This window comes from Fukomys damarensis, unplaced genomic scaffold (assembly GCF_012274545.1).
Source record: "Fukomys damarensis isolate Sample0158 unplaced genomic scaffold, DMR_v1.0_HiC HiC_scaffold_19, whole genome shotgun sequence".
Taxonomy (NCBI): domain Eukaryota; kingdom Metazoa; phylum Chordata; class Mammalia; order Rodentia; family Bathyergidae; genus Fukomys; species Fukomys damarensis.
This window is the reverse complement of record NW_022900931.1, coordinates 17,130,643-17,150,874: the sequence shown is the minus strand read 5'-3', so window position 1 is coordinate 17,150,874 and position 20,232 is coordinate 17,130,643. Positions and strand designations below refer to the sequence as shown.

Here is a 20,232-nt window from a genome sequence, read left to right as displayed (position 1 = left end):
TATATATGTATATATATATATATATATATATATATATATATATACACACACACACACTCGCGTGCGCGCACACACACACATATATGCATATATATGCTTTATGTATGCAATGACTTAGCACATATAATAAGCAAGAAAAAGATAATATACTTTGAACATATCAAGACACGTTTGACAATCATATATATAAATAGAAAACCTCTATCAGTGAACACAATGCTACTTGTTAAAAACATTGAATTCTATAAAATGACTAAGTTCAGTTTTATCAAAACAAATTTATAATTTCCACATAATTCCATTTGAAAGCTTGGAGAATTTTTAAAGTATGAAATAGCAAGCAAAAACAAACGATGTGAAATAACATAATAATCAGTCACATCAGGTAAGTAAGTCCAAGGATCTAATACACAGCATGAGAGTGATAAAATATTTTAACGCACACTGAAAACTTGTTAAGAGAATAAATGTTACATACTCTTACTACAACAATAAAAAACAAAGAAAGGTAACTGAGAAAATGGCTGTGTTCATTTACTTCACTGCAGTAATTATTCCACCACATTTTACTCCAGTATCATCTTTTACACTTTAAATACACATAATAAGAATCACTTGGAAAAAGTCAAATACTTTTAGTTATCTGTTCACAAGCACTATCAAAACAATTTTTGACACATTTGCATCAATTGGATTATTGAGACCTGTGAATATCTAATATTAAAAACTAGATGGTTGTCTGGGGAAACTTTAAAGCAATAATAAAGTTAAGCACTACACTGCTAGTGAAATGACTTATCAGAATCTTCTAGAAAGAAGATAATAGTTGAGTATGATTACTACTAACCTTACTAATGAATTTGAACCATCAGGATCAGAATACGTTGGTAAAGGATACGGTGTATGCTTATCATAGTATAATGAGGTAAGTACATTTCACAACATAAACTGTAATCCACAATATTTTAATCTAAGAGGAAGCATTTGATGAGGACATGGTTAAGAAGACAATATTTTTCCAGAACTAGAACTAGATAAAGAAAAGCATGTAATACACTCTGTGCACTTATCACTAAATATCTTACAGATGTTCATTTATAGCTGAGTGTGGTCACACACACACACACACACACACACACACACACACACACACCACCTCCAGGAGGCTGAGGCAAGAGGATCCTAAGAGGCAAGATGATCCTAAGATCTAGCACAGCCCAGGAAACTTGACAAGTTAAAGAGACCCTATCTCAAAATTATTAAAAAATAAAACTGGGCTTCAGATGTGGCTTGTTGGTAGAACACCCCTGGGTTTGATGCCCACAACCACAAAATAAACAAACAAGTAACAAGCAAAAAAATACTGTCTAAATCTGACTTCTGACAGGAAATATAACAAAAGTGTTACTTACAAGAGAGAGTTATTCCCATCCATAATGAGATAAAATGACTTTATATTGTAGACTGTTGAAACTGAGCATTTGGTCAATGTAGGTATTCTCGTGAAAGGAGAACCACAGGACTGTTTTACAACATGCTGCACAGATGATCCCCTATCTGCACTATTTGATTAGTAACTACAGCACATGAAAAATACTAGTCAATTACAATGAGCAGTAAAGCCAGCACGCACAATGAAGTCAAGAAGTTTCAGGACTAAGTGCACACAGAAGTTATATCAATGCAAAAGTGAAAACATCTTTTCAGTCAAAGACATAGGATTAGTGTTAAACTGCAGATGACCGACATAGCCTTTTGACTAGATCATGGAGTTAGATAAAAGACATTAATGGAGAACGGATAATGAGAAACAGAAGTAGAATCTGTGGATTTTTTTTCCTTTTGCAATTTAATCCATGTGAACTAAAACTTCAACATAAATGAATAACAGCATGATACCTAAGCAATTTTGGGAAAAGAGTTAGAAAGTTTACTATGTATGCCATGATATTCCTTTTGTAAGAAAAACACTTACGATTTTAAGATTGGGTATATAAGGATGCTAGAAATAAAATACAGAGAGAGATTAACACTGGAAAAATGAATAAAGATACAGAAAATGAAAACATAGCTGATCACAGTGTACAACTGTTTTATACAGGAAGAAAAATGTCTCATCATCTGTTTAAAAAAATCTTATCTATTTAACTGTGATTACTCCTATGGGAATGACATTTGGGGCCAATTGTGTGTGTGTGTGTGTGTGTGTGCATGTACCCGGGATAGAATTCAGGGCCTTGCACTTATGAGGCAGGAGGTGGAACCACTGAGCTAAATCCTCGGCTGGGAACGACATTTTAGTATGCATCTTGCCAGAAGGTCTGGGGATACAGGTCACCAAGGTTATGTCCTATACATGAGAAGCCAAATCTTTCCATCTGAGGAAGAAAGCTCCTAAAAACATATCCTTCCTCCTTCCGTATCCTTCAGCTCTCTCATGAACGCAGATAGGCAAAATAAAGACCCTTAATTTTACTCCTGGCAAATAACTTATGCTGCTTTGAAAAGAAACACAATCTGTTATATAAAGCACTCTGAAAATCCTAGCTTCTTGACACTAAGTCTTTTTCATCCTTATGGAATAAATTCTTCTCTCTCTCTCTTTAACTTTTAATAATAAATTTCTACATCACAGTCCTTCAACTAACAGTATGCTGCAAGGCACGGAGTTCCAAGAAAAACAAAAGTGCAGCCAAACACAGAATCTAAAAGTTCACAGGAGCAGCAAAAAAGTCAGCATGGAAACACAAAGGCTCTCTCCAAGCAGAGACATTTTTAATAATAGCATGAGAAATGAAGACGGTTGAAAGTATATTTCTGTAGGTAAAATATTTTTGTTTAATGTTTATATGTTCTTCCATGTACTACTTTGTCCAACTGTTTGCTAATACAAAAATGAGTGCCGTTTTTCGGGGCTTCTTGGGAGAAAAATTCGTCATCTCTCTTCCTGAACGTCTGCGGAGCTTAGATGAGAAGGAAGAAAGTATTTCTGCAGGTACTTCAAGGGGTGACAGGTTTTAGATACGAAAAAATGGTAACAATGCAGAGTAAAAGTCACCACTTCTAACTTCAGCATTACTTTCAATGGAAAACAATATTTTCTCTTGTTTAAAAAGTAAAAACATTTTTGAAAACATAAAAGTTAAACAAGAATATCATGCAGCTCACTTATTCTCTGTTCATTTAAAAATATTTACTGTCTACCTATTATGTGCAAAGCACTACTCCAGGCACAACTTACACACAGACGAAGAATGCAAGATGCACCTTGAATCCGTTCCCTCTGATACTCTAGTGGAGGAATACAGAGGACACGTACACAAGCATTTAGTCTACCGAGTGATAATACAGTGATGGAGAAACTCAGAGTGCAGCGAAAGCATGGCGAACAGTGGGTAACAGCAGGTAAGGCCTGGGAGCAGAGCTACATTTATATAAGTAAGTCGGGGAAGTCCTTCTTGAGAAAGTGCTAATTCACCCCTGAACTGGATAAAGTGAACAAGCCAGACACGCAGATGTGGGGAAAGAGGAAGCTGGACAGAAGCAGCAGCAGAGGCAAAGGGGCTGAGGCAGGAGCAAGCGTGGTACTTTTGAACAGCAGCACAATGTCTTTAAGCACCAACTTGAAGAGGGGGCAGATCTTTGCAGTCGTCACTGTGTAGTTGGCATTTACTTGGTACTGTATGAAATTAATCCAAAAGTTAATCATCGGTTCCAAACAATATGCTCTAGAGAAATATCAAGGGACCAGGGATCTCTCCTCGCCCCAAACTCTTACTTGATTCTATTTAATACAAGAGGAATTTACAGACTGTGAATTTACACGTTTCACAAGGGCAATTTTACAATAGGCATAGTATGTGGCACAATTTTATTGTCCCTTTATGTGTGTATTGCTTTTCAAGAGTCATAGGGATGTAGCTCAGTGGTTGATGGCTTGCCTACCCTGTGCAAGTCCCTGAGTTCAGTCCCCAGTACTGAAAAAGATTATAAATGCATAAGAGAGGGTTTGAAGAGATTATAAAATGCTAAGAGAAGGGGTTGTGTTCTGACTCGATATTTAGTGGACATGAAGTTTCCAGCACAGATAAAAAATTAAAAATTCTTCCTTAGCCTTGTTTTGATGCTCCCCTTAGCACATACTTTTCTTTCTTAAATTTTTTATAGTTATGTTTCCCTTCCTCAAGAATTCCCTGTCTGCAGAAGGGCCTGCCCTACTTGTTCCATCTGCCCCCACGCTGTACCAGAGGGCAGTCTCTTAGACTGGGAAGATGTGGGACTGAGTGTCGAGGCCAACCCACCCCTTGACTAGTGCTTTTAGGATGTTGCTCTTATCCCTTGGTGTTCTTTCCCTCCACCTCCAGTTGCCAAGGGAGCATGAAAGTCAAGACTACATGTACTCTCCAGAAAAGGGACAACAGAAATCTGCTTTGAGTCAGAGGCTCAGACCAGAAAAGTTACTATCATCACTGAAGCCCTCCCACATTGTTGCTTGGCCATCCAGGGTTCTGCGCTGTTTGGGGTCTTAAAAAAACCTAACACAAAAAGTGCTGAAAAAATGTATTCTCCACGCTAATTTGCAAATGAGTAGACTATGTCAGTCCACTTTAGGTTAACCAGATATATCTAGGAGTCACCGTCTCATAAACATCCACTTTGTAGCTACCACACCCCAACTTTTCATACCCTGCCCTGCTCAATCCCACTTTACAAGGCATTATCTAGCCATGCTGATTTTATTGAAGCTTTTATGGGGGACAGAGAACATTTTTACATTCTAGAGAATACAGTGAAGACCTGAAAGTATTCATTGGCTACCTCTGAGAACTTCACAAAGCTTTCCTTCTTGGCAGGGCAGATGTCCCCTTTGGCCCTTTACTGCTGGGTAGGACAAAGGAAGTGAGTGTTTTTCAAGTTACCTCGGGTTCTAGCCTTTCTTGCCTTTGGGATCTTTCCCAAGATCTACATCTCTCTCTTATGGTTCCCAGGAGAATTTAGCTTGCTAAATACTCATGTTAAATCTTCAGACAAATTACCAGGAAACAATGATTCTTTAGAATTAACCCTGCTTAGAAAGCATTTAGGGACTGAAAATATCCTGCAGAACAACTGAACTTAGCAGATACTTTTTCCATTCACAGTTGGTGACTGCTACCTGAATTCCATTCTCTTGGCAGATGCTAAATCCCTGATCCTGCCTTAGCATTCCAACCTAGCAGCCAGTCTAAATTTCCTAAACACAGGAATGAGAAGACTTCTGATGGGGGGAAATCCAGATATTCCAGTGTTTGAAATCTCATCCTATCTATGATATGTTCTCTGTAAGGATGATAATGATATTCCCAGAATATCTAGAATAGTTTCATAATTCTATTTCCATTCTGGAATCACAGTGACAATCAATACATTAATCTTATGTGTTACCATTAATCTCACAAAGCTTCCATTATTTTCACTTAGTACATAATTTCCATCTTGATTCCATGGAATGTTTGTAACTTTTACTGCTAATTTTCATTTGGTTTTATTACTAAAAATACAATCACATCAGTCTCAAAAGTAGTCAAATAATTTTCATGTGAGGTATTCTCAGGAAGAAATGGTGATAAAGTAAAATAAGCTTATGAAAGTCTACATAATGTAATATGTTAATGTCTGGGGAAGCCCTAAAGGAAATAACTGAATTTAAACATTTCCAGATATGTTTGGCCAAAGAACTTCTCTGATTAAAGAAAGATAACAGTTTTCCCTGAAAACACATTTTGAGCAATATATTTCATAGTTTTCTAAATACTTTTCATGTACTCTATGTCTTTCATTATTAAAATTAATCCATAGAAATAATATGATCCCCATTTTATAAATGTGGAAAATAATTAAGGGAGGCGAAATACTAATAAAAAACCATCCAGTGGTTTAACATGGATTAGAATCTGTGTCAGATGGTTGCAAATCATACAGTTTGCTTTTTCTTTCTATGTGACTTTCAACAGTAAATAATAACTAAGTCCAAACTATGTATCAGGTGTTTGGCACTGGACTCCATTGGTAAGGAAAAAGAAAAGGACACTGGATTTCATTTTTCTTCATAGGACTTACGGTAGTAGTTAATGTGATGGATTTATTTTTTCCCAAATCCACTTTCCAACTCTCTAGTCTGCACTTTCCTTAAAACTATGAGAAAGATTTAATTTCCTATAAAATCCTTTATAAATATTATAAATTGCTAATTCTTTAAAACCCTACTCATGGAATTACCTCCAAGTATACAGTAAAATTCATATCAGATGTTCAGCCACAACACTGACTCAGTTACTGCATCTTGTTAGTTCCATTCGTGCCTGTGTTCACCCACTCATTCATTCATTATCTATGCACGCATTTCTTCAACACATACGTATCAGGTACATAAATTGAGCTGATCTACATAAGCATAAAAATGTTGGAACCCCCAACCCAGAGGCACATAGGATCCGAGGTGCTTTCTGAATCACTAATGAAGTAGAGGAAGGCGGTTAAGCACGTAAGCTCTGTAGGTAAACTGATTCAAATCTGCCTCTGTCATGTTTTTAACTTTTTGAATCACTACATAATGCTACTTACTGCATTTTAATTCTTCGAGAGAAGTATAGCTCAGATAATACGCCACATACACTATGTATGTGGTTACTTTCTGTTAAACTACACTGAGAAAATCCATCCCTCAGCCACACCAATTGCAAAATTTGATCAAATGTATAATTAAAGCAAAACTACACGCATTATTACTCAGAGTAACGTCTTCCACATGTGCGTGACCATGGAGTCTGTAGAATCCACCACCTCAGAGTCATACTGATTTTCTGTATAACAATTGGAAAATCCATATTTAACATTACTGGGGCCCCCTGGTGATGGGAGGCATGGAATGGTGTAGTAAAGGTAGAAAATGCTTACAGTCCAAACTAAGAAATGTGGTTAAAGATCAGCTGGACAAAAACTGTGTCTTATTAACATGGAAATACCCGACACCTTCCAGCGTATCATCTCTTCCTTGCAAATACCATCAAATTTCCAGTGCAGGTGGATAGGCTTAAAAACACCTGCAAACAAAACAAAATATGCAAACCACCCCAATCCCTTGCAAATGTTTCTAACATAATCACAATTTCGAAGCTCTTTAGATTTGAGCAGACAGGGCTGGGGATTTAGCTCAATGGTTCTGCTGCCTGCCTTGCAAGCACAAGGTCCTGAGTTCAGTCCCTGGTACCAAAAAAAAGAAAAGAAAGAAAAAAAAAAGAGGAAAGAGGAAAAGATTTGAGCAGACAAAACAAAATAAAAATGCAGCTTTCTTGTGAAATATTAAGAGGCAATAGGTCTTTCAGTTACTAATGAGATGAGCTTGACTTCAGTTGAGACTTCAACCTGAGTGCTATTGACTATGACTATAAATTTGTATTTTACAAAATAAGACATACATGTGTGTAAATACCAAATAGTTTCTCTGGTGTGAAAAACTAAAAGGGTAAATAAGATCCTAATGGTATAACTGATAATGTGGAATAGGAAGAAAAGGGCTAAAGGTGTAGGGGAAGTGGGAAGGGGAGGGGAAAGGAAAGAAGGGAAAAGAAAAAAAATAGGAGAAAAGGAAAAAGCAGAAACAAAGTCTTTGTAAATAGAGGAGAGTCGAGGGGGTGAGGGAAAGGCAGGGGGATGGGGAAAAATGAGAACCAAGATTTGTCATGCAAAGTGCAAGATCCCAATGATGAATGTAACTGTACTGTATACCTAAAAAGTACCAATAAACTCGATAAAAAATTTTTTGCATCAAACAACCTCTTATATTACTTTTACCAATTGAGTAACAAAATAGGAAATATTAAAACAATAAAGGCTTCATATATTATTTCTAGCTCTTCACTTATTGGTTTTAGGCTGTATCTGCTAATATTTCTGTTCCCCTGTGTGTTTCTTCCATTTTGAAATGTCTCATGAAAGGACTCATTCAAGGTTATTTTCCCCTGAAAATTATTAAAACGCAGTCAAACTCATGGGGGCAATTTTACAAGACTCATCTATAAAATTAACCTCTTTTCATAGGAAAAAAATAGAAATCCTAGAAAAAATAATGAAATCCAAATGTGGCCCCATTGGGGGCAAAAGTTTTAACTCAACAGATATGAGTTCTTATATTTGGATAATTTTTTTTTCTTTTTCTTTAGCAAATATTCTGATATGTCAGTGTATTTGGTGTAAATAACATACAACTACTTCAACTGCGACGTTAAAATAAATGTTGTGCTGGAAAATGGCAAAACTACTTGATCCCCACATAGTTTACATTGTTTGAATATACTGTACATAAATAAAATCTGACACCATGCAACTTCTGACTCTTCCTCAAAGTCAAAAGGACCGTGCAAAGTAAACTGTTTGACTCTAGGCGTGATATTGAGGCAGCCACAACAGCACAACTGAAGACACTCACAAGAGAGGACGTGCAGAACTGCTTCAGAGAGCAGCAAGAACAGTGAGGCAAATGCTCCTGAAGTGAGAGAGAGCACTCTGAGGAATAACAGCAGGGTGTCTTTTACTATGATAATTAATTTTAACATTTACCACATATTTTTATCACACTTCATATATTCACTCATCTAGGTAATTTATGTATGTCTACCTATAAAACCATACATAACCATATAAATATATAACTACATAGTTTTCAAGCTGTTCCAGCAACAAAATTAAATCAGAGGAAAATCCTCTACTTGAACTATCCTGTTTTGGAAACGGTCTCCAAGAAATACTGTGATACTTTGAAAAGTAAACCTCAATAATTCATGGGACATAGAGCAGAGGTCCCCAAGAACTGGGCCACTGACTGGAGCCCGTATGGTGGCCATCCGGTACTGAGCTGCACGGCGGGAAGTGAGCTGAGGATGCGACGTGCCGTCTGTCTTTACAGTCAATCACTGGCATTACTGTCTTTGCTTTGCCTTCTTTCAGATCAGCTTGGCACGGATTCTCATAGGAGCACGAATCCTGCCCTTACCGTGAACTGTGTATGCCTGGGTCTAATGCTCTCTCCTTTTAAGAATTTAATCCTGCCCTCCATGCGCCCACCTTGCTCCGCTTCCTACCATCTACGAAATTGCTCCCTGGAGACACCGTTGGGGATTACTGACTTAAAATACCGAACTCACTTTTAAGTATTATGATTGAAATAAAATATTAAATTCATTTTTATACAATTTCCTCTTAATATGAAAGTCGTCTTTTTCTCCAAAAATGTGTTTTGCCAAAATTTTTAAGTCTTCTTTCAGTCCATGCTTAGCTACATTTTTCATTAGTGCCTAAAAAGCTTCTGCAAAGAGTCCAAATTCCACACATTTTCCACGCCCACTGCCTCTTTCCCATACAGCTTTACGTTGGGTGTGGTGAGGGGGTTACAAAAGGATAGACTAAGTCCCAGAGAACAATATACGCCAGTGCAGTAAGAAGGCTCTTGGCTTTATTCTTTTTTCCCTGAATTTGGCACTGCCAAAATGATTTTAGTTCCATTCCCTACAATAAGCATATTTTACAAAGGCACATGCATTTTCTGTTCAACTTTTTAATAAAATGTTGCTGGAAATCATTTGTTAAAAGACCTGGAGGTCTATTTTTTTATGAGGTGGTACACATACAACTCATCTTAATTCCTTTTTTATCTTCCCCTCCCTACCATCTCTTGGTCGCTTTCCACTTTGTAAAAGATTTATTTATAACCTAATAACTTTTATTTTGTTTTTATTTATATTGTGGGTTTCTCTTATAAGACAAACAATGCATATTTAGGGCTGTGTGTCTGATTTATTCCACTTAACATCATGGTCTCAAGGCGCATTCATTTTCCTACAAGTGATTTACATTTATCATTTTTTTTTATAGCAGAGTACTACTCTTCTGGATAAGTGTCACATTTTTCATTCATCTGTTGATGTACATGTAGGTCACTTCCGAGATTTGGCTATTATCAATTGTGCTGCATGGGTATGCATGTATCAGTGTGATATGATGTCTTTAACTCTTTCAGAAAGAGACCTTGAAAGGGAAGAGTTGGATCGAATAGAATGTCTCTCCACACTGATCTCCGTGGTTACACTAGCTTATATTCCCACCAATAAAGTAGAATTTTCCTTTTCCCCCACAGCCTTGACAACATTTGTTATTACTTGACTTCCTGATGACGGAATTCTTTCTGAGATAAGACAGATTCTCAAGTATTATTTCAATGAGTTTCTCTAATGGGTAGAGATGTTGGACATTTTTAATGTGTGTGTATGTATGTGTGCATATATATATACTTCTTCTGAGAAGTGTCTGTTCATTTCAGTTGCCCATTTTTTGACTGAGTCTTTTATTTGGGGGAGTCTAATTTTTTGAATTCTTTATGAATTCTAGGCATTAGTCCTCTGAGGAATAGCTGGCAAAACATTTTTCCCACTGAGTAAGACATTCTTTTAGACCAAGCAAGAATCCATCATGTTTTTTGTACAGCTATAATCCCAGTGATTCAGGAGATTAAGCCAGGATGATCACAAGTTCAAGGCCAACCTAGGCAACTCTGTCTCAAAAAATAAAAAGGGCTGCAGGTATAGCCCAGTGGTAGGCAGGCCCTGGGTTCAAACCCCAGTACCATAAACAAACAAGAAGTAAACAAAAGTATTATTCTGGATAAATAAGAGTCTTACTGATATACTGACTTACCACTGATCTTGTCAGTTTGAATCAATAAAATACAGTGGATAGAATTCTTAACTTATCTGAATATTCATCTAAATTGAAAACTAAATTATTTTCAGAAGAGTGAAATCTTAAATATAGTATACAATTTTAAAAGTCCACGGAACACATTTTCTTGGCTTCCTTGATCAGGAGTATTAAGTGTTTCCTCACAAAACACATTTCTCCATCAACTACATTCTAAATATGGGGTGGAGGTGGGAAACAGCAAACAAAATACAATATTGCTGCATCACAGTCCACATTCTTCACTGAAATACACACAGGAAATTCTTCCATTTCTCAAACTTTGTTGAGCTATGTAAGAATTAGAATTGTAGAATTTAAAAGCAATTGGAGCAGAAGATATATATCAGTGATAGAGAATTTGGCAAGCAGGAAGGAGGCCCTGGCTTCATTGTTCAGCATCCAGGCAAGTAAATGATAAATATCACAAGTGCACATTTGAAAAATTAAGTCTATTGTCAGTTTACAGGAGTTTTAGGGTAATTTTCCTGTTAGTCTTCATTCATTCATTTATTCATTCATTTGGATGTTGTCACAGGAGAATCACTATTCCCATGTTATTTCTGGCTACAGTGTATGTCCCAAATGCTCAAGATTGATAATTCTGTTAAACTATGTCAATAAAGATTTTCAAATGAGTAAATTATGCAAGCTATAGTCACAAATTTAAATGAATAGTAAAACTAGACTGCTCAGATTCATAACAGTTCTCCTTTAAGATATTACCCTAACTAAATTAATTTTTGCAATTTCGCATATTCAAAGAGTTCATTACAATAAAAAAACTAGACTGTTTAAAACAATCCAGTTCACAATTTACCAAAGACAATTTTGTTATTGGAAGATAAAGGCGGCAAGAGGCCGCTCTGAGAGGTGATGCTATTTATTTCCTTCCTGAGCCACTCTTGAAACTGTTTTAAAAATTGAGTCTATTCAATTATTTCCAGCCTTTCTGATTTAACAATCCAGGTCCTGTTCTGCAAGTTACTGTACATCTCACAGCATATGTGTTGGATCTTTTAAAAAACTGCATAGTGTTTAAATCTAGATTCTGGAGTTGAATTTCTTGTAATCAAATCCCAATTTCATCCAGCTTTGAATCTGGCTAAGTTACTTTCTAGGTTCAGTTTATTCACTTACAAAACAGAGGTGACAATAAGATTATCTACTTTATGTAATTCTTATGAAGCCCAGATGAGATAATCAACACAAGACTGTTTAAAGGCTTTTCACTTACTTTAGAATTAAGTTTGAACTCACCGCTATCACCTAGGACTGAATGCTGTTTATCATGTGCCTGGAATGAAATTTCCCATTTCTGAACACTGCTGGCTCTTTCTCATTGTGCTTGTTTCATTTTAAATAACACCTCCTCAGGGCCCAGGATGTAGCTCAGTAGTTCCACCGCCTGCCTCAAATAACACCACCTCAGAGACGCATTCCATGACTGACTAATCATCCATCTCTCCATCCAATTAGTCATTTATTCAATACCAACAGAAAGAAACTGAACACTTCCTTGTACCGTGCTTTGTAGTTACCAAGTTGTAGGACTAGGGAGTAGATGAGAGTCCTGTCTAAACTTCACGTCCCCCTACTACTCTTCAGCCCTAACCATCCTGTTTCCTACCCTTACTGTAGTATGAAATGACCTTGTTCATTTACTTCATTACTTTTTTCCATCGGTCTTCCACTTAGAAAATGGGTTTTAACATAGAAAGTCTCATTTGTCTTCACTTCAGTATGCATTGCTACTGCCACAAGTTAAAATGACTCAACACACACCTGTCTAAAAAATGACTGGTCTGTCCAGGAGAAAAAAAATTATCAGAGAAGTCAAATAGTTTGAAATTTAAATTTTTGAAAAGCTGATTTTAAAAATCTCTACTGTTGTGTAATTTCATTCTTTCTAGAATTCCCTTGCTATAGAAATCATCTTGTCATATCTGTAGGCTTGAGAAATTGTAATAATTATAATAAAGAACAAGCCTATAATTTTACTTTTAAAATGCTGCAGCACTTCTCCATGAAAATGTAGCTCTGAAGTGTTACAAGCTCAGGGATGCAAACAGAAGTAACAATAAAGAAACTGTGCCTTGTACTCATATGCAGATTTCCCTACTTCCCATCTCTTGGCTTAGTGAAAAACTCTGCTGGTTGTCCTTCCCACAAACATCTTCTTGCTGTTCTCTATACACACAACCTTAGTTTACACAGGGATGGCAACATGTCAGCTATGAAAGTACATTTCCTAACCTCAACTTCATTTAGACCTGGAGGTTCTGGGACCCAGCCCTGACCAGTAAGACAAGAAGAAGATGTTATTGTGTGACGCTTCCAAGGAAACTTTTTAAAAGGGGGTAAATCTAGATGAGCTGTCTCTTTTGCCTTTCTGTCTTCTCACTCTCTCTGCCTGGAAGCCATCCAGGATTCTGGAGATGAAGCAATGATCATCTAACACAACAAAACCATAAGGCAGAGCTAAGTGTCTGTCCCCCAAACATCTTGAAGCCACAACATGCCATCCTTGAGTTCTGTTTGAGCTGATATACACAAATGCAAACACACACACAATTTCTCATGGATCAGTAGCAGTAATGACAGGTAACAAATACTTATTGGAAAAAGCCTGGAGATGGATAAGAACCAGAATTGCATAGAGTAATTGACTTTGGGGTCACGCCAAAGCATGGTGTTCTATCTCCAGGCTGGAACAAAGACATGCGATTTATATGATTGGTTTGATTCTCATTGTGTGTACAACACATATAAAATTCAACCTCGTAAAAGAGACAGATTGAATAGAAGAAGCATCATAGAAACAACTTGTGTATATTTTAGTCTTCTCTATTGTCATGTATCTGAATCTAAAATTTTTAAAAATGTGTATCATTCCTTTTTCTCTAAAGGGCAAATATACACATTGCTGTGAACCAGGTAAAACTAGTTCAGAAAACAGAATAAAATATTTCTTAAGTATACTTCACTGAACCTGGTACTAAGATTGTTTTATGGAGAAATAGAGTTTAGAACTGCTGAATTCTACAAGACATTTAGAGAAGAACTACTGCCACTACACTTTAAAATTTCAATGAAATTGAAAAGAGAAGCAATACTTCCAAATTCATTCCTGGAAACAAGTGTTACTTTGATTCCAAAACCAAGGAAAGACCCAACCAACAAAGAGAACTAGATGCAAAAATTCTCAATAAGACACTGGCAAACAGAATACAGAAGATGATCAAGAAGATCATATATTCTGACCAAGTCAGATTTATCCCATGGATGCCAGAATGGTTCAACATATGTAAATCAATAAATATAATACACTTTGTTAACAGAGTCAAGGACAAAAGCCGTATGATCATCTCTATAGATGCAGAAAAAGCATTTGACAAAATTCAAAACCCATTCACAATAAAAACCCTCTAGAAAATTAGAATTGATGGTCTTTATCTCAACTTGATAAATGCTATCTATGAAAAACCAACAGCCAACATCATACTAAATGGTTAAAAACTGAAAACCTTCACGTTAAAATCAAGAACAAGACAAGGTTATCCACTATCACCAATCCTGTTCAATATAGTTTTGGAAACATTAGCTACCACAATTAGAGAAGAGAAAGAAATAAAAGCAATAAAGATAGGAAAGGAAAAAGTTAGACTGTCACTATTTGCTGATGATATGATTCTCTACATAGAAGAACCAAAAAACTCTGCCAAAAGACTTCTAGAGTTAATTGACAGATTGAGTAAAGTAGCTGGATACAAGGTAAATGTAAAAAATCAATAACCTTCTTGTACACAAATAACAGACTCACTGAGAGTGAAGTTAGGGAAACAATCCCTTTCACAACAGCATAAAAAAAATGAAATATCTAGAAATCAATCTAACAAAGGAAACAAAAGACCTCTACATTGAGAACTACAACTCTCTGACAGAAAGAGATTGAGGAGGATATAAGAAAATGGAAAAGACATCCCTTGTTCCTGGGTAGGAAGAATTGATACAGTGAAAATGACCATACTTCCAAAACTGCTATACAGATTCAGTGTAATCCCTATTGAAATCCCAACCATATATTTAATAGAACTAGAGAAAAAAAATCCAAAAATTCATTTGGAATCAAAAGAAAGCTAGAACAGCAAAAGCAATTCTGGTTAACAGAGACATGGCAGGGGGTATCAGATATCTGATCAGTGGAACAGATTAGAAGATGCAGAAACCATTCCTGACATACTCAGCTACCTCATCTTTGACAAAGGAGCCAACCATTCTCACTGGAGGGAAGACAGCCTCTTCAATAAATGGTATTGGAAAAACTGGATTTCAACTGTCAAAGATTAAAACTACACCTGTATCTTTCACCATGCACTAAACTAAAATCCAAGTGGATTAAAGACATAAAATTAGAACAAATACTAAACTTGCTGCAACATGTTAGGCAGAACCCTTGAAGATATTGGCATAGGAAAAGACTTTATGAACTAATCTTTAGTAGCATGGGAACTACTACAAAGAATCAACAATTGGTATCTCATCTTTCTAAAAAACTTCTGAGACTGGGGATTTAGCTTAGTGGTTCTGCCACCTGCCTTGCAAGTGGAAGGTCCCAAGTTCAATCCCCAGTACCAAAAAAAGTTTCTGTACTACCACATAAATCACCAGCAGTGCTAAGAGACAACCCACAATGTGGGAAAAAAATTTTTACCAGCTGTTCCTCAGATAAAGGTCTGCGAGCTAGAATATATAAAGAATTCAAAAAACTCAGACCTCCCCCAATATAAAGACCCAATTCAAAAATGGGCATCTGAAATGAACAGACATTTCTCAGACAAAGAAGTAAAAGCAGCAAGTAATCATATGAAAAAAAGTTCAACATCACTGGTCATTTGAGAGATGCAGAGGAAAACAACACTGAGATTCCACCTCACCCCAGAAAGAATGGTTGCTATGAAGAAATCAACCAATAACAGATGCTGGCAGGGTTGTGGGGAGAAAGGAACCCTTCTTCATTCTTGGTGGGAGTGCAGACTGGTGCAACCACTGTGGAAATCAATATGGAGATACCTCAAACAACTACAATTAGAAATCCCATTTGACCCAGCTATTCTCCTGCTAGGTATCTTCCCAAAAGAATTAAAAGAATCAAAAGAATCATACCACAGTGATATATGCTCACCCATGTTTATAGCAGCACAGTTTCTAGTAGCTAAAATTTAAAAACAGCCCAATTGCCCATCAAGTGGAAAATGGATGAAGAAGATGTGGTTTTTCTACAAGATGGAGTACTACTCAGCCATAAAAAATGAGAAACTAGAGTTATTTGTAGCTAAATGGATGCACATTGAGACCATACTCTTAAATGAAATTAATAAGACACATATGTATAAATGCTAATAGTTTCTCTGGTATGAAAAAACTGAAACTATAAATAAGGATCAAACTGTATAATTGATATTGTGTAATAGGAAGAAAAGGCCTAAAAGAGTAAAGGAAGTAGGAGGGGTAGGGGAAATGTAAAAAGGGAAAAGAAAAAATATTTGAAAAGGAAAAACATGGAAACTGTCTTTGTAAACAGGTAGGGTGGAGGGGGTGAAGGGAGGGCTGGGGAATGGGGAAAAATAAGAACCAAGATAAATCATGTAAAGGTTCAAGGTCACAATGATGAATGCAACTGTATTGTATACCTAAAATGTACCAATAAACTTAATAATAAAAAACAGTGAAGACTGCCTGGTGTGGTGGTACACAACTTTAAGCTGAGCACTCTGGGAGGCTGAGGCAGGAGGATCGCAAGTTTGAGCCCAGCCTGGGCAACTTATCGAGAACCTGTCTATAAAAATAAAAAAAATACAGGCTGAGGACATAGCTGAGTGTGCATGGCCTAGGTTCGATCCCCAGTATAAGAACGAACGAATGGAAAGATGGATGGAAGGAAGGAATAGAGGGAGGAGGAAGAGGAGAGGGAGAGAGGCAGAAAGGGAGGGGAGGGGAAGGGGAGGAGACTGGGTGGGCTGGGATCCGGGGTACACAGAATATACAGCTCTCAACTTCAACAATAAAAAGAAAACACTCCACGTAAAATTAGGCGAAGGACTGCATACTTGTATTTCTCTAAAGATAACAACAAACACATGAATATATGTTCAGCATTATTAGCAACTGAAGAAATGCAAGTCAAAAGCCCAGGGAGACACTACTGTATATTCACTAAGATAGCGCTAATAACTTTTCTCTAAACACACAGAGAGAAAATAACAACTGCTAGCGAGACTGTAAAGAAACAGATACTCGCCTCATTACCTAGTAGAAATCCAAAGAGGTGCGGCCACTTTGGCAAAGCATTTGGCAGCTTGTCCAAATGTTGATCACGGAATTACCGTAGGATCCAGCAATTTCACTTCTAAGCATATGCCCAAGAGAAATGAAAACATAGCCACAAAAACTTGAACATGAATATCTATGGAGAATATTAGCCCAAAATATAGACAATTCAAACATCTGCGAAGTAACCAATGGATAAACACAATGCAGCCTATCCACAAAGTGGAGCGTTATGAAGGAAAGTACGGATACTCACTATGGTATAGATGAACCTGCAAACCGTCTGCCAAGTGCAAGAAGCCAGTCAAAAAGAACACAACTAGTTTGACTTCTATGATAAGAAAGGTCCAGAACAGACAAATCTATACACACAGACCACAGGATTAGCGGTAGACTGCAGTTGGAAGTGACAGCCCACGAGTGCTACGTTTGTCCCTGGGGTGATGGACATGTACTAGAGTTGGCGATGATGGCGGTGCAACTCTGAAAGCACCAAAAACCATCCAATTGTTAGCTGCAATGGGTAAATTTTATGGTTTACATTTCATTGCAGTGATACCTCTAACACACACACGCACACCTCACACTACAGGAGCTTCATAAGAGAAACTAATAAACATTGCATTCATCTCTTATTTAAAATTGAAAAGTGCTGTGGGCGATATTGTAAAGGAGAGAAGCATCATTAATTTCTCTCAGTGTAAGATACTTTAGTTCTAGTGAATACTGCACATAGGCACGGCTTATTAATAGAAACGAAAGGTATATATGCATGGTGATCATTATTCCTATTAGTACCTGCTTTGAAATTACTTAGGAAGTCTTGCACTTAAAATAGTTCCACTTGCCGAGTCTGAACTAAAGGAAGTTTTGCTAAGTGCTTACATTATTTTTACTTCTGAATTGGCTCCAGAAATAATTCTCCACAGAGAAGATGCTGCATCTAACATTTCTGGATTTGTTATCTTAAACTATGGCTCCCACGGTAGCTTTCGTTTTCTTTTTCCCTGTGAGCAAGGCCCTTCTCAAAATATTTGAGTGTTGATTTCAGCAATGATGTGGGTATTTAAAACTTACTTTAATAGTCTTACAGTTCTCCAAATAGTGTTTTGACCAATACGGGACTTTTCATTCATAGATAGATAGATAGATAGATAGATAGCACTAGTAAGCATATAAACCAAACCACATATGTCAAGATGCTACTTATATAATGAAGACAGAAGTCTAGGAGTGTCCAGTGGAAAAAGATATATAAGCAAATCAAAATAAAATGTAAGCACACAAAATATTTTTCCTGTATATAGTTGAGTATTACTATACACCAGGCATGCACTAAATTCTTTCTTTCTTTTTCCCCACCCTCCCTTCTTCCCTTTCTTTGTTTATGTACTGGACATCAGCTACATCCTCAGTCCTTTTCATCTCCCCAGGCTGGTCTCAAACTTCTAATATCTGTGCCTCAGTCTATGAAGTAGTTGGCATGCACTAAATACTTTCTAGGCATTATTTTTTAAATCATCACAGTAACCCTATAGAGCAATATATTTCCTCTCTTTCATAAATGATGGATAGTGACACAGAGAGCTCTTTACGGAATCTGCCATAGGCAGAATGTATACAGCAGGGTCTGCATTTGAGATACTACCTCTTAACTTCTAAATTTTATTCCCTCACATATTAAAACATAGTGCTATCAGTTTGTAGCTAAACTTGAAAACAGCCCAAGTGCCCATCAACTGGAGACTGGTTAAAGAATATGTGGTTTTTCTGTAAAATGGAATACTACTCAGCCATAAAGAATGAGCAACTAGAGATATTTATAGCTAAATGGATACACAATGAGGCCATCCTTTTAACTGAAATAAATAGGACACACATGTGTAAATACCAAATAGTTTCTCTGGTGTAAGAAACTGAAAGTGCAAATAAGGATCAAAATGAATAGCTGATAACGTGAAATAGGAAAAAAAGTCTAAAGGGATAGGGGAAGTAGGAGGGGTAGGGGAGAGGAAAAAATATGAGAAAAGGAAAAAATGGAAACAAAGTCTTTGGAAATAGGGAAAGGTGGAGGGATTTAAGGGAGGGCAGGGGAATGGGGAAAAAAGAAGAACCAAGGTACATCATGTAAAGGTACAAATTCCCAGTGATGAATGTCATCATATTGTATACCTAAGGTACCAATAAACTTAATTTTAAAAAACCATAGTGCTATTAAATCAAATCAATAAAAATAACAGCTTATGCCCTGAGAGATAAGGGCGTCAGAGAAGGCAGAGTTTAAGACAGGCTGTGATGCTAGAGGTGGGTGTGAAGGTCCCTGTACGAAATCAAGAGGGAAAGAGAGAATTTTGTATAGAATGGGGTCAAGATCATACAGCACCTTGAACATGACACTAAATAACTCAAAATATTTTAAATGCAAAAGGAAGCACCAGACACTTCAAAGTATACATTATATGAAATATTCACGTTTTTAAAAGCCAAGAGTCACAATACGGCAGCAGCTTGATCATTGGAAGGAAGGTGAAGACCCCTGTGAGATGTAAACGTGGAATTCAAATAACATTTTTTATTAAAGTTACATCTTACTCCCTTGTTGGGAAAGGCCTAAGCAATTCAAGACAACTCTTTCACTGGGATACGAGCTTCTCCCCATTTCACATTCGATGATTAATGCCATAAAATACTCATGATCTCAGCTGCATTTTCACACGAGGCTACAACTGTGTCAATGTACCATTAACCAAAGAAAATCAAAGCCTAATAAATTAGAGAATCCAACAAAAGGAGATAGAGGACTGATGCTCCAAAGGAGGAAAAGAGGATTTTACTCTTTTCCCCCTTTAAACAAGCAATTTAAATCTCAATGGCAGCCTGAGTCAGAAAACACATCCAAAGGTCGGCAGTGGGTGCCAAGTACTTGGACTTCTCTTTTTTTAATTACACATTAGTGTGAAGGCTGGTGTTAGTCAGCATCTTGCACTGAAAGTATAATGTGAATATGGATGAGAAGATAAAACACCCATCTCAGGGCCAGGGATTTAGGTTAGTGGTTCCAGCGCCTGCCTTGCAAGCACAAGAACCCAAGTTCGATCCCTGGTACAAAAAAAAAAAAAAAAAAAAAAAGAC

At 36.9% G+C, this 20,232-nt stretch overlaps 1 protein-coding gene across 1 annotated transcript in view; it reads right to left on the bottom strand.

The window, feature by feature from the left end:
* The window catches only part of Pde3a (phosphodiesterase 3A), a 291,025-nt gene that overhangs the window by 110,130 nt on the left and 160,663 nt on the right, over positions 1 to 20,232 (bottom strand).